The 14,435-nt window shown below is 30.2% G+C and overlaps 1 protein-coding gene across 1 annotated transcript in view; it reads left to right on the top strand.

The window, feature by feature from the left end:
• CARPA (Carbonic anhydrase-related protein A) overlaps window positions 1-14,435 on the top strand; it is a 626,351-nt gene that overhangs the window by 465,598 nt on the left and 146,318 nt on the right. The gene's annotated exons all lie outside the window — the stretch shown is intronic.

Here is a 14,435-nt window from a genome sequence, read left to right as displayed (position 1 = left end):
ATTCTCATAGAAATCTGAATCACTCATAATCGCTGTCAAGACCTTACATAGGATTTTCTATAAAGATTGGTCTGTGATAAAAACAACTGAATTAATTAACATTTTACTAGTTACAGTGTCCACAGTAATAACAGCATATACGAAATTATTGCATATTGTTGTGAAACACTGTCATACTCCAAGATAATAATGCATCTGTATAGAGAGCCAAAATATTTAGTGTTGGTTTGAGGAGTATCAAAATATTATTAAACATCTTTCCTGACCAGCATAACCGGCAAACCTCAACCCCCTTGTGGGGAGTCTTAAAGTAGATAATATGGAGTACGTTTCGATCTCCAACATATTTGAAATAATTGGCGGAATTTTCAGGACAATACTCCATTGGAAACTATTCAGATACTCTACGAGTCTCTTCTGAATCAGTTTTTAATTTGGTTACTCGACATACTTGAATATTCGTATTTTAGGGTCACGCGAAGCAGTAGCCGCACCTTAATTGCTAAAGAATTAACCTGATATATAAACAAACTGCTATTAAATTCCATAAATATTAAATAATTTTTAATATAGAGACTGAAGATCTGATTAGTGTGTTTCAACCATTCTCGGGAATCCTACCAGGGGAACACAGCCGTAGTGTAAGAATGCTTTAAATTACTTTTGCAAATTTACCTAACGTTAAAGACATGCCTCCTAAAGAGACAGAATTAAGAACTCTCCCGGAAGGAAAATCACCAGGCAACTAGCTTGTCAACGCAGCTCCCTTGACAAATCTACCACATAAAAAAAGCATGAGCCTAGTTAAAACATTTAATACCTGCTTTCATCTGGAACATTTTCTAAGACAAAAGAAAATTACCCAGGTCGTAATGGTATCCAAGCCAAACAAAACCCCCATAGGATAGGAACTCGTATAGGTCTATTAGACTTCTACCAGTAATTGGTAAAATAATAAAAAAAAACTCACTCTAAACAGAATAAACGAGCATCTAAACAAAATAATCCCGTAACCAGTTTCGATTTCGTAAGAATGATCTATGAGGTCGAACAAGTGTATATGACTATAGAGGTCATTAGTATATGCCTGTAAAATCGACTATACTACTCTGCTGCCTTTTTGGACATAAGCCAAGGCTTTCCCAAATCTGGCATGATGTACTGGTATACAAAATAAAACTTATTCTTCTACTTTCATATTATCATATACTCTCATCCTACCTCAATCGAAGGAGTTTCATGATCATGTATAATGACGAATATTCTGCTTTAAACGAATTACGCTCAAGTATCCAATAGGGCAGCGTACTGGAAGCGATGTTGTGAGGACACAATGACTACGAACTGTGCTTATACTGCCGCCAATTCAGTGCATTTTGACACAAAAACTGCTTCGTTACATGCCATCTGAATAGCTTCGAGAATTGATTTAATCAATGAAGAATGAAGGCAAATCAAACCAAGTCTACTCATGTCACTTATACTCTGAGAAGAAAAACCTGTTAATCGGTAAAGTTATACAACTAAAACATTCCGCAGAAGGAATATGTAAAATACTTGGGCCTTTACTTGGATCGTAGACACAGCTCGGCAAAAGCACATCTCTGTACCAAACCGCATGTTCCGTAGTCTGCTTTAGTTAACGAGTCAAAATCATCATCCAAGCCAATCTGCATATGCGCCATTCAATTATGGAGAACACCAAGCAACCGCAATATAGAAATATGGGAAAGATTTCAGAGCAAGGCTATCTGGATGCCTGGCTATATGTCTGGATCTCGGCATGTGAACAGTAAAGAAGAAAATAATAAATTATAGCAAAAATATCAGAGGAGACTTACGCAACATATGAATGAGCTAGCAGTGACGCTGAGAAGAATAAGAGGACAACAGTATGCGAAGCCAAGAGGTCTGATACCTCCAGTACCTGCAATGAATTCGTGTACAAGGATGAGTGCTGCGCCCACATATTAAAGCTCTCTCATTAATATTACTGTAACAAACTGTTGAGAAAATGGACAAAATAATGGCTTATTGTTTTGAAACAGATTATGATGGAGCAAAATAAAAAAGAAAGGATTCTTCAAACTAGTTTCAAAATTAGCATACTTCACAAGAAAAAAATATTTTTAAGAAAAATATTAAACTGGCCTCAAAAAATAAATAAGGAACTGAACAGGAACTAAAAAAACTAAAGGAACTAAAAAGTAAAAAATAATCAATATTAGATTTTTTACACAAAAAAATGTTTTAAAATAAAATCTGTACATAATAATCGTTATAATAACTAAATAAAAATAAACAAAAACCTTATTTAACCTATCTACTACACGTATTTTATATTCTACTACATACACATAATTTAGCTTAATACCTACCTAAACCTATTCATCTATTTATAATATTATTTTAACTGCCAAATGAGTACTTTGAAGTCAAATTATATTATTATTTTTGTATTCGGCTAGGCTAATTTGCAGCCAGTATGAGGACAAATAGGAAGGAAGAAACAATGATTGAAAATAAGGAAAGCTTCAGGTCCCGTGGTCCACAACCTAGCCTAGATGATTTAACAAATGTTCTAAGTAAACTGGAACAAAAGATTACTATCCCCGCCGGGAATCGAACCCGCCACCTCCATTTGGGAACTGAACGCTCTAATCATTACACCATAGAAGCACTTGTTGTTTGGGTAATAAATAAAAAACGGAGAAATCGTTGAACATACATTAAAATATATATATATATATATATATATATATATATATATATATATATATATATATATACAGTGGAACATAGAACCTCCTTTATCGAAATTGGTTAAAAAGGAACAATTTATCATTATCATATTGAGCCCACAAATATTTGCACATAATCTGATGACTATGCGAATCTCCTAATTATTTAGAGATAACTAGTACTGAAAAATAATTACCCAAATACTTAAATTATTAAAAAAAAATAAATTAAATTATCGAAATGGAAATGAAAAAACCATCCCAAAACACATCTATCCAGTTTCCAGAAAACAATTAACGAATTTAAGGTATCGGTACCTATCTTTAAGAATATAATTTAATTCAGTTTAGTATATAACATATCGGTAAAACTGTTTTTCACTTGGTTTAATTAACCTTAACTATTTTTCATATGATGCATATTCGACTACAAACAAAAAATGTGCCTGTGCTAAATTGATTGAAATGAACCGTTTTATACCAAGCGTCAAACCATAGGCGTCCTCATATTTTCGTAACGAGTACATAAACAAGGAGATTTCATTATAGACAAGGAATATTTTATAGTTCAACATACACGAAACTTAACAAGGAAACTTTCCTATCAAATCCGGATTTTTATGGGGGAGGTTTACGGCGTTTGACGCATTCTACCAGATAATTATCGACTGTTAAATTATACTAAACAACAACACATTTAAATTGGCATATATAAGTTTATAGTTGTATAATTAAGGCAGAGGCAGTTTCGACTTAATAAGCAATTTCGCTAAATAAATAAGCTAAATAAAGCTAAATAATTAATAAATATTTCGCTAATAAATTAATAAGCAAAAATGCTTCGCAATTTTAATTATATTAATATTATTCTTAAAATAAATTTAACGCATAGGACTCGAAAAATATACAATTTGCTTTGTATTAAGTGCTGGCATGTATTGTGATCAGTTTTCTCTGTTAAAAGGCATTTTTGAGAAAAACTGGTTTATCAAGAATTATTCACTGACTTTCCCATCTTTCAGGCAACATGTCGATACCGTGTCGAAAAAACGATGTTGGTTTGGCAACGATCCATTACATTGATTCGATAGCCTTTCTGTAGTAATCTGAAGAAATGGTAAGCAGGAGGCACTATATTTGGTGAGTACACTGGATGCAGTGTCCCATTCAAGCAGCAACAGTGTATCCTTCATAAGTCTTGCAACTTCTGGCCGAGCGGTGCGATGCAAGGGAATGCCTTTGCATCTGTTACTCGCTATTGCTGGTCTTTTTAGCAACAATACATTGTTCAATTTGGTAAATTGATATCGTTAGATATCTGATGTACAAGTTTCATTCGACTCTAGTAGCTACTAACACATACATCTTGCTGAAGGAAGCCCAAAGGACTCTATTTGACTTACCCAAGAATTTTTGTACTTGGGGTTATCCTGATAGGTCTAAGTCTAAGTCCTTCTATAACACGGAAATAGTTCATTCATCAACTAATAAACCCTCTAAAAATGTGTTTAAGCTTCGGCATTAGATTTCCTCAAATAAAACAACTAAAAAATTAAAGCCGAAAATACACATTCGAAGCGTGTGTGTACATTGAATAACTTAATAATACTAAATGCAAAACTGTTATTTTATGTAGACAAATATTAACCAAGTTTAATGTATTACTTTCCGCAATTGGTAAATTCGTTTTAAAATCAGACAATATATTCCTTCTCATTTTATTATAGTTAAAAAGAGACACAATTCTGTCTGATAACGTCGAACATGTAACTACAAAATTCTTCAAAATATTAATTATTAAATATGCAGGTTATAAACCGGCAAACGGCATTTTAAAGATTTGTTTTGACAAATTTCAAATAGCTGCTTATTATTATACTGATTCAAAATTGCCGAAGCCAGACAGAACAAATTACGTCTCTAATCAGTTACTTCGAACAGGAACGAGATAATGGTGACCCCCTTTTGCCAGTAAAATGCGTTAGAGAGGTAGGCATTTTAGTTTTTAACGTGTTGTAGCTACACTGATGTATGGACGTATTGACACGGTCACTGAAATATCTTAAAATATTAAAAATATAATATTGAACGGAAAGAAACGTTCCTCATACGAAGCGGGTAACGAAGTAAGAGTAGTTAGATGTTAGCTCAATCAGAGATCAAAAATATAAATGTATAAAAGCAGTGAGAAATTTTTTCAATATGAACATAATTTAATACAATTATTTTAGAGGAAACTGTAAGTCTAAAAAGTATCCATAGAAAGCTTAGATACATGTAGCTCTTTGAGGGATGTAGAATATCATTTCATACACCGTTGGGTAATATAGGATTTAAATGGTGTATTAATAACCCACGGAAAGGAGGATGAACATGATGAGGTGGTAACAGAACAAACTAAGGAGAAATACAGTGATATCAAAATGATTTTACAATGAAACGCTGTACCGAAGGAAACAAAAACTAAGCGTAGATGGTTGAAATGCTCTCTAATGAATGTAAAATATATAATAATAATATATAATAATAATATATTACTTGAATATACATTTGTTAATTAGGTGGATTAGGCCTCCAGGGGATATAACTACATAAAAAATGCGCATAGAACTCTAACTCATAGGTGATATTAAAAAGGGTTCAATATAAATATAACAAAAATACAACCCTAACCTACACACTATTATAACTGTATATTTAATTTTAGTTTTAAGTCCTTCGATAATATATCCATTAGATGTACTACAAAATTAATATAAATTATATTTCATAACATTATTTTACTTAATTATTTTATTTACATTAGAATTTTGTTTTATGTCAATACCAATGAACTAAAACTCAGTCTTGATGCGGCAACATTGCGACGTTATGACATCGTCAATTTAGATGACCCGAGCAGGGGTATGCAAATCCAATGGTAAGTAGTGGGGCAAAGTTTTGCTTAGTTCAATCATTGGCGGCGCTGACAACGTGAATATGATTGGTTCGTTAAAAATAGTTATCTAGAATCCTTTAAGGAAAATACTTTGCTTTGATTGGTTTGCCATTTCGCCTGATTACTTTGTGACGTCACATTTATTGGCCAATAGTATCTAAATGAAAATCAACTTATCTTGATATATTGAAGGTAAACTTTAAATCCTTCCCTGTTTATATTACATTATTAACTTCATTAAACCAAAAATACAATCACACCTCATAATAAGTTTTAAAATTTGGCCTTGAAAATATTATGGATTGGATAGTTGAAAGACTAAAAATGTATGTGTTTTTTAAAGATATTTAGATTTTAGAGTATTTAATCTGTGAAACTACTTAATATAGAATGTAGACAAATATTGCATGTTGTCTCTTTTTCAGAAGTTTTGTTAAATAGCCTGAAATAAGACTAAAATACAATATTAGACTCTTGTTTTTCTCAGAGCAAAGTTCTCTGGAACTGAAAATATAGACTCAGCTGGTGATTTAACAACCTCAAGTGGTACTAGATCTCCCGTTAAAAAAGAAAATAAGTTATCTAATATGTTCATCTTCTTCACAATTTTCTCCGGGAGAATGATGTGGAAAAATTGAAGTGATGATGTGCCCTTTTAAAGATTTCTCGAACATACTAAGTGAAGGATGATGTTTCTACCTCCATGGCCCCTAATAGATCCAACAAAATTCTTTAAGCAATCTTGGCTAAGATTTGTTAAACAAATGTAGTTATTTGTAAATTTAGACAAAATAGATTTCTTTAAGGTAATAAATCTAAAAGTAGCAATTAAATATTTAATTGATGGCACCGTAACAAATATTTTCTTAACAAGGCAATCAAATTTAAATATACAATAGCTCTACTATAAAATTATTGAACACCGATTGTTCTAAAATGTTAAAGTATTACAAATATTTTAGGGATATTTTACAATTAAAAGTAGTATTTATTACTACTAATTATTCAGTTATATTCATTATTACCTTCTTGTAAAACTTCTTTATGTGGAGACATCACACTGACAGCATACGAACAACTTAGTAGATTAATTGAATTTTATTACTACTAACATGTTCATAATTAGGTTTTGATTTTCTGTAAACAAACAATATATAAACAGACATGTAGTAGATAGATAATTTTATATGTACCTGATAAAAATAATGTTGTTCGTGAAGGAAGGGTAATTCTAAATTTTTCACCAAAATGCCCGTGACAGACATCATGACGTTGATATATTTGCATTTTGGTTTATCCAGATAACTTACTACTATTTACTTGATCAACCCATTTTTGGAAAGGAACGAGATCATTCTTTGGGAAACGATGTCTAATTTACGTAGTAGATTCTTGCCCATGTACGCTACAACTTTTATTACATTGACGCATTGTCATCAATTTTTATATCATTACTCCATAATAATTAATGTAAAACAGAAAATATGCACAACGTAAAACGAAGATTTCTTGATCTAAACAAAAACACAAAAACCAAAACCTTCAAACAACAAACTAAAAAATGGACGCCCATAGAAAATGCTGTCTTCGCATAATTTGATCGACCAATCATGTTCCATGTTAGTGGTGGCACCAGGAATTTAAACTAGCCAATCACAATTTGCTATCGCAGCGCTACCGTTAATTGAACTAAAGAAAACATTTCCCCAAGGTCGCCTATACCGTGAAATTTCTGTTTTCTATGGACCCGAGTCACTGTTTTAGTGAACTTTTCTTTTGCGTATATATAGCTGATCAAGATAGAAGCAATCACCTAGTAAAAAAAATTTAAGATACAATATTTTGAGGGAAGAATAAAAGCTAACAAAAAGGCGTTCTCTCAAAAATATTAAGAGTTACTTAAAAATATTCAAAAATATTACTTTAGTATCCTTTAATGTATTATCTTCTAGTGGCTTCTCATATTCAATATTTATTGTTGATTCTAAAACTAAGGAGAGCTCTGCTATTGCTGTATATAATATAGCAACATTTTGAAAGATATTTTTTTGATTTATTTGATATCCCATATGTTTGATAATTAGATAGGTAATTTCAATATAATAGAAGATAATTTGGAAATCAAGTATTTCGTGTGGACATATGATTTAAACAAATCAACAATATTAGTTTTAAATAAAATTTATATATTGTTAGGCTAATATATCCTCATTAGATTTATTCGATTAAATTAATTTTTAGAAACCATACATTAACGCAAAAACGTTTCGGGTTTACTACTGATGTTTCATTAATAAGCGCGCTCATTAGGCTTCACATAATTATGCTATGGCTATAATCATAAAGAGGAAGCCCATTACAAAATAATGATTCATTTAATGGGGGTAATCTTTTCACTATACGAACAGTAGAGAAATAAATCAACACAACTCTGTTGATAACGACATTTATAATTATCTCGATTTCAGAGTAGTTTTATCCAATTTTCTCAAACATTTGCGTTTATATTTTCATAGCTTTATATTATACTTTACCAATATGGTTCTATTTATTAAGAACTTACACTCAAAGAGACTAACTTTATATAAAAACCACTCCACTGATTTATAAGATGTTCGTATCAAACAAAGGCCTCGATCTTTCGTTACGTCTTCTCAATCATATTTTTATTTTCACGAAGTCTCATTAGTCAGAATGGCTAGCTTTACTATATTGGCCGAAACTACTGTACGCGACTCAAAACTTGCGCGCTAAATTCAAAATATTCATGGCTACCTTCACTCCCCCACCTATGACTTACAACGACAATAAAAATTAATGATTGAAGATTAAATTCCATCGTTAAAATCCGTTAAAAACGATCACCGGTGTTTCCTTAAAATATATCTATCAATTATATATATATAACAATTGTTTTCAATTTATAACTAATATTTTATAGAAATAAATTTTTTACCCACATGTTTAACTAAATTTTAAGTAAAATTTTAAATATAATTTAACTTGCACTACTCTTAGTGAATATCGTGGAATTATAAGATTTTAGAGTGGTGTTCATTTATCTGTGCAGTCTTTCAATCAGGACTATGGTGTATTAAATTGCACTAATAACTGTTTCTGTACTAGAAGTACAGTTAAAAGTAGTTGAATATATCCTAGATCTTGGATTCGCTTCAATAAATGTATCAACCCATTTAACATATTTTTCTAAATTTGTATCGCAAGTAACCAAAATATTTGTTATGTTTTCAGGTAGGTTTCCACTCCACAAGTTTCTTTTTATTTATTCTGATTAGTCTTTGATTCTTTACTTTGTTTTATCTGCAACCGGCGAGCTGTAAGCCGTTTTAAGCTATATTCTAAATATGTCGCACATTAGCTTGAATCTATTTGTCCTTGCCAGTTCTTCCACTGATGTCGTAATTGTTCTGGAGGAACGAGGCTCCTATTCAGATTTTCATCCTAAGTGTTTCAATTCTCGTCTGTTCAGAACGAGAGAAGTTTGATATCTCTGACTACGTGCTATTGAGGATTCATCTCACTTGCTTGTTTGTTTTTCTTTATCGCATCACTTATTATTTCAAACTCTTTTTTCAGATTCTCTGCGAAATAACATACAAGCAATCAATAGAGATTAGGTCTAATTTCCCTCCTGTGCTAGCTCGGCAATTAAGTGAATCTATCTAATACAATCCCTTAAACTAACCCTTAAAGTAGGCACTGAAAGCCATAATATGTTTTTTCAATACATTATACTTATAAGCTCCGAATCGATTATAAATAAATTCCGTGGAATACAACTTGCTCACATATCTTATATAAATATTTGAAACCGATCAGGGTAGTTCTCAATCCTAACACAAACAGTAAAATAAACAAACTAGTACAACTAGACTCCAACTAAACTAAATTGAGAGCATGAACACAAACTTTGATCTATCAAGGAATAGTATTTTTCAATCTATCGATAATAGATAACTGTGTTTTCTTTTAATCGCAGACTTTAGACATAGACTGTTGTATCCCCGTGTGGAAAGCATGCGTCATTTTTTCACTACTTGTATATCTTCATGTTTTACTAGAAAACAATTTGACAAAAAGATGTTAACAATTATCGCAAGGTGCTTTTGAGGATGGTAACTGATTTATTACTATTCGGTATTATTTAATTATTCATAGAACAGCAACTTCATTTCATTTAATTATTGTAAATAGCTATATTTACGAAAAACCTTCCAATTTTCTACTAGGAGCATCAACTTATCTAGGTTGTCTATGTCATATTTATCATACATTCAACTAAACGAAACAATTTATTTAATATCTATAGTTAATCGGCTTAACAAAAATTTTGCTTCCGTCTTTGAGGAAATATGGGGTTTGATGATGTTTAGTGAACAGCTATGAAAAAATTGTTGTTGCTTAAGGATTGATGGGAATTGATATAGCTCTGTAATCTGTAAAGTTCAGTTATAGTAAATTCAATTTCACTGAATATTGCAGAAAATAAATGTGTGTTAATGTCTGACTATGATGAGTTCTGGAAGGAATACTAAAAATTATAAAATAACTTCATAGAATTTTAATTCCTCATTTCCTGGTGTGATGTTAGCTCCCACGTGGGGCATTTGACACAAAGTAGATAGCAGTAGATAAACGAAAGTCATAGAAGTCAAACTAAAGATCAGCTATCTACAAGAGCAAGAACGAAGACTGGAAGAACTAAGGAAAGAATGGTGAATTATTTTTAAATTTACGTAAATAAATTATTCTTTTCAAGCTGGTGTATTTATTGTTTTAACAAAATGTATTTTAGGTGAGAAATATGGATAAAACATTAAGACTATATGAATACATAAAGTAAACTATCCACATAATTTGTAGAAATGGAACAAAGGAAAAATAGAAGTAATTATGAACTATTAACAGTAAAAATGTAAAATCTTTAAAACATTGATAAATATTAAGGTTTTTAACGATAAGTGTTAAAATATATACGATTATATGATATTTTATTGTTAAAACTTTGCATCAATCATTTTGATTATTTACTTTATAAACCCAAGATTTTAAAAATTAATAGTTTACTTATTATTTTTTAGTATTTATTTAGTAATATTCCTTTAATATATGCTTCAAATAATATACATTCTACTATATATATACAATATATATTCATTCAACCATGTATTCCATATTTATGATTATAACATAAAAATAAACAGCAGTCCTGTATACTCAGTGGTATAGCAATTTAAACTTATCAATACCTTGCAGATTATTGATTATTAATGGAAATTATATTTAATTAAATGATTATTTTAGAGTTATTTTATTATATTTTGATATATAGACTTTTATTATTTCAATTAATGTTTCATTCCAAGTACATTTCTTATTTTATATTGAAAATATTGTGAAAACAAGTTTTAGTAACATAGTTTTTAAATTATTGACTTTACTCTATTATAACAGAAACAGGATTAACTTAACAAATAATCAAATTTCGACCACAAAGCGATGACTAGTTATGTTAAATTGCTATCGAACAATACAGAAAACATAACTTACAAATCGCGCTTAACAGTTTTTAAATAAATAATTTATTTCTAAATATAATAATATAAATAATTGACATATTAATTTTCCCAATTGTGTCAAATGAAATCACATAATGCTTTTGTAAAAACAGTCCACATTATTATACTCACATTTAATATCCATATATATTATATAAATATATATTTCCACAAATGAATATGATTGTTATCAAAATAAACCTATAATTATATCATATATAAGTAAAAAATAAATTATATTTTATGTTTATATATGAACCCAAATAATAAATAATAAAATTAGATCTATAAATAGACATCTATCGAAGGTAATATGGAGGCAAATAGGAATTAGTGTTCTAGCGAATTTTATCGATATAATTATAACTGCGGTTTAATTATATACCCTTAATAAATGAACTTATTAATTAAAGGGTAGTAATTTATCGTCATGGAAATTTTCGATATTCCACGATGAAAATATACAAAATCAACCAGTTACAAACTTAACGCTATATTAGGTTTCATACATGAAGAAAGTATATCCTACGTTGATATAATATGCTTTTTTTACCTTTTAAAAATAAATCTATATTTATATGTTAAAGCTAACTATAAGTTTTTAAATTTTTACTCAGGTTCAAATAAAAGGTTTTCTTCCATTAAAAGATTTTTTTCATAGAAAATATGGGGAAGTATTAGATTACCACTGATAACAAAGGGCACTGTAATTATGTCGTCTATCAAAGATGGTCTTAAAATAACAGAACTTTATTAGATAAACAATATAATAACCAAGATTTAATAAACACTAATACAATCAATCACTTAAATAACTGTTATTTATGAGCGGTTAAATTGGTATTGGAACATTGGTACAACTGTTGAGTTAGCTGACTATTCAAACTGATGATTGTTTGACTCGCCTTCTATATGTGGGTTTGATTACCCTTACAATATCTATTTTAAATTACATCAAGTTGCCTCAATTCCTATTGATGTTTATATCGGGACAATGGAATCTCTGTATTTTAGTGTAAGCCGAACTTTGTACCGTAAACTGCTAGCAATCAAATGATGCCTTTTTTTGTTTGTCCCATCAGCTCACTTATTATTTCAAACTCTTTTTTCACGTTCTCTGCGAAAAAACATCCGAGCAATCAAATAATCTATACCGAGAGCTTTAAGTTCTCTCTTACGGTAGCACGGCAATTAACTGAACCTAGCTAATACGATCCTTTAAACTAACCTTTAAAGAAGGCACTGAAAGCCATAATAAACAATCATCAATACATTTTATCAATACATTACACTATTGATGTTTATTGTTATTGGTTATTGATGTTTATATCAGGACAATGGAATCTCTATTTTTGGTTGCATTTATGTTTACTGACCGGGCACATAACTCTGCTAATCTAGCAATATTTTTTTTAAACCCTAAAATTTACAAAAGATTTTAGTGTAAGCCGAACTTTGTACCGTAAACTGCTAGCAATCAAATGATGCTTTTTTGTTTGTCCCATCAGCTCACTTATTATTTCAAACTCTTTTTTCACGTTCTCTGTGAAAAAACATCCGAGCAATCAAATAATCTATACCAAGAGCCTTAAGTTCTCTCTTGCGGTAGGACGGCAATTAACTGAACCTAGCTAATACGATCCTTTAAACTAACCTTTAAAGAAGGCACTGAAAGCCATAATAAACAATCATCAATACATTTTATCAATACATTATACTATTGATGTTTATTGTTATTGGTTATTGATGTTTATATCAGGACAATGGAATCTCTATTTTTGGTTGCATTGATGTTTACTGACTGGGCACAAAACTCTGCTAATCTAGCAATATATTTTTTTAAAAACCCTAAAATTTACACCTAAGATTTTAGTGTAACACTTTATACCGTAAACAGCTAGCAATCAAATGAAAAATATTTTATTATAGAGTTATTATATATAAAGTATAATAGCAGTGAAAGGAATTAGTTGAATGGATTGGCTTCTAGTAAAATTATCGTAAGGGATAAACATGTTTCGATAGAACTGGATAAACGATGTTTCCAAAATCCAAGTTGAAGGAAACTTGCGTTTTTAATAGCCATATATCTTGATTTACAATTCTTCTGTTCACACTCCAACTAAGTTAAGGGATGTTGAATGATGAACAACTTACGCCATATTGACAAACCAACGTATTGCTATCTTTCTTGGCTTGTAAAATTAATTCAATAATAGATAGAATTATAATTCCTTAATATATTAATAAATATAATAATGATTAATATATAATTCCGAGTTACTGAATATATTTAAAAGAGAATATATAGTCTACCCTGAAAGAGAGTATAGAAAATTCTTCAGCTAATAAGTTTTACGACTGAATATGCTATTGAAGGAAACAAGTCCAACATTTTGCATATTTATTTAATGATTTACAGTTTCTGATTTAATGATTTACAGTTGAGATTTACACTGATATATATGTTGGATTTTTAGTATTCTTCGCAATATAATTACATTGCAGAGCCGAATGGCTGAAAAATTAATGAGTAAAGAACCAAAGAATTGCTGTGAAAGAGCTGTCGCGCTGTCTGCTATTATATTTAAATGGTATCATTTGAACATCAGAATAAATGCAGATCTTCACGTTCAAGAATTAGTAATATAGAATAAGAAAGTGGCATCTAAGCTGAAACGGCCGAACTTATTACAGCCATATTACAACAAGAAGACTTAGGTTGACAATATTTCTATACCACTCCAATACTTGAACATTGGTACTCTCTGACATATGTAAGGTTGTAAGTTATAAATGAAGTAATTCCATTAAGATGACGTTAATCACTTTACAATTGAAGACAACCATTAAGATACAAGAGCTGTCTAATATAATATAAAAAGTCCTACTACACCAAAAGCAGCACGTTGACTGAGAAGTAGATGCTATCCCCGAGTGCAGACTATTGATTGATAATGATGACTACAATGATGATAGATTAATATACGTTTCATTCAATGTCATATAATAACCTGAAACATCACACAATATATAAAAATAGAGTACAAAATGTTTTGAACTGTAATCTCACAACTTTTAATTTTTTTTTTTAAATTCCCCTATATATAAAACTTATAAAACAAATATATTTAAAAGTCTATTTAAAGGTCCTGAAAGCAGTTTAATTCAAAGGGC

The sequence above is a fragment of the Rhynchophorus ferrugineus genome, unplaced genomic scaffold (assembly GCF_030347505.1).
Source record: "Rhynchophorus ferrugineus isolate W39M unplaced genomic scaffold, kcgeb_rfMv2 rfM2, whole genome shotgun sequence".
Taxonomy (NCBI): Eukaryota; Metazoa; Arthropoda; class Insecta; order Coleoptera; family Curculionidae; genus Rhynchophorus; species Rhynchophorus ferrugineus.
Note: the sequence above shows the minus strand (reverse complement) of the source record. Positions and strands in the feature narration are given on the sequence as shown.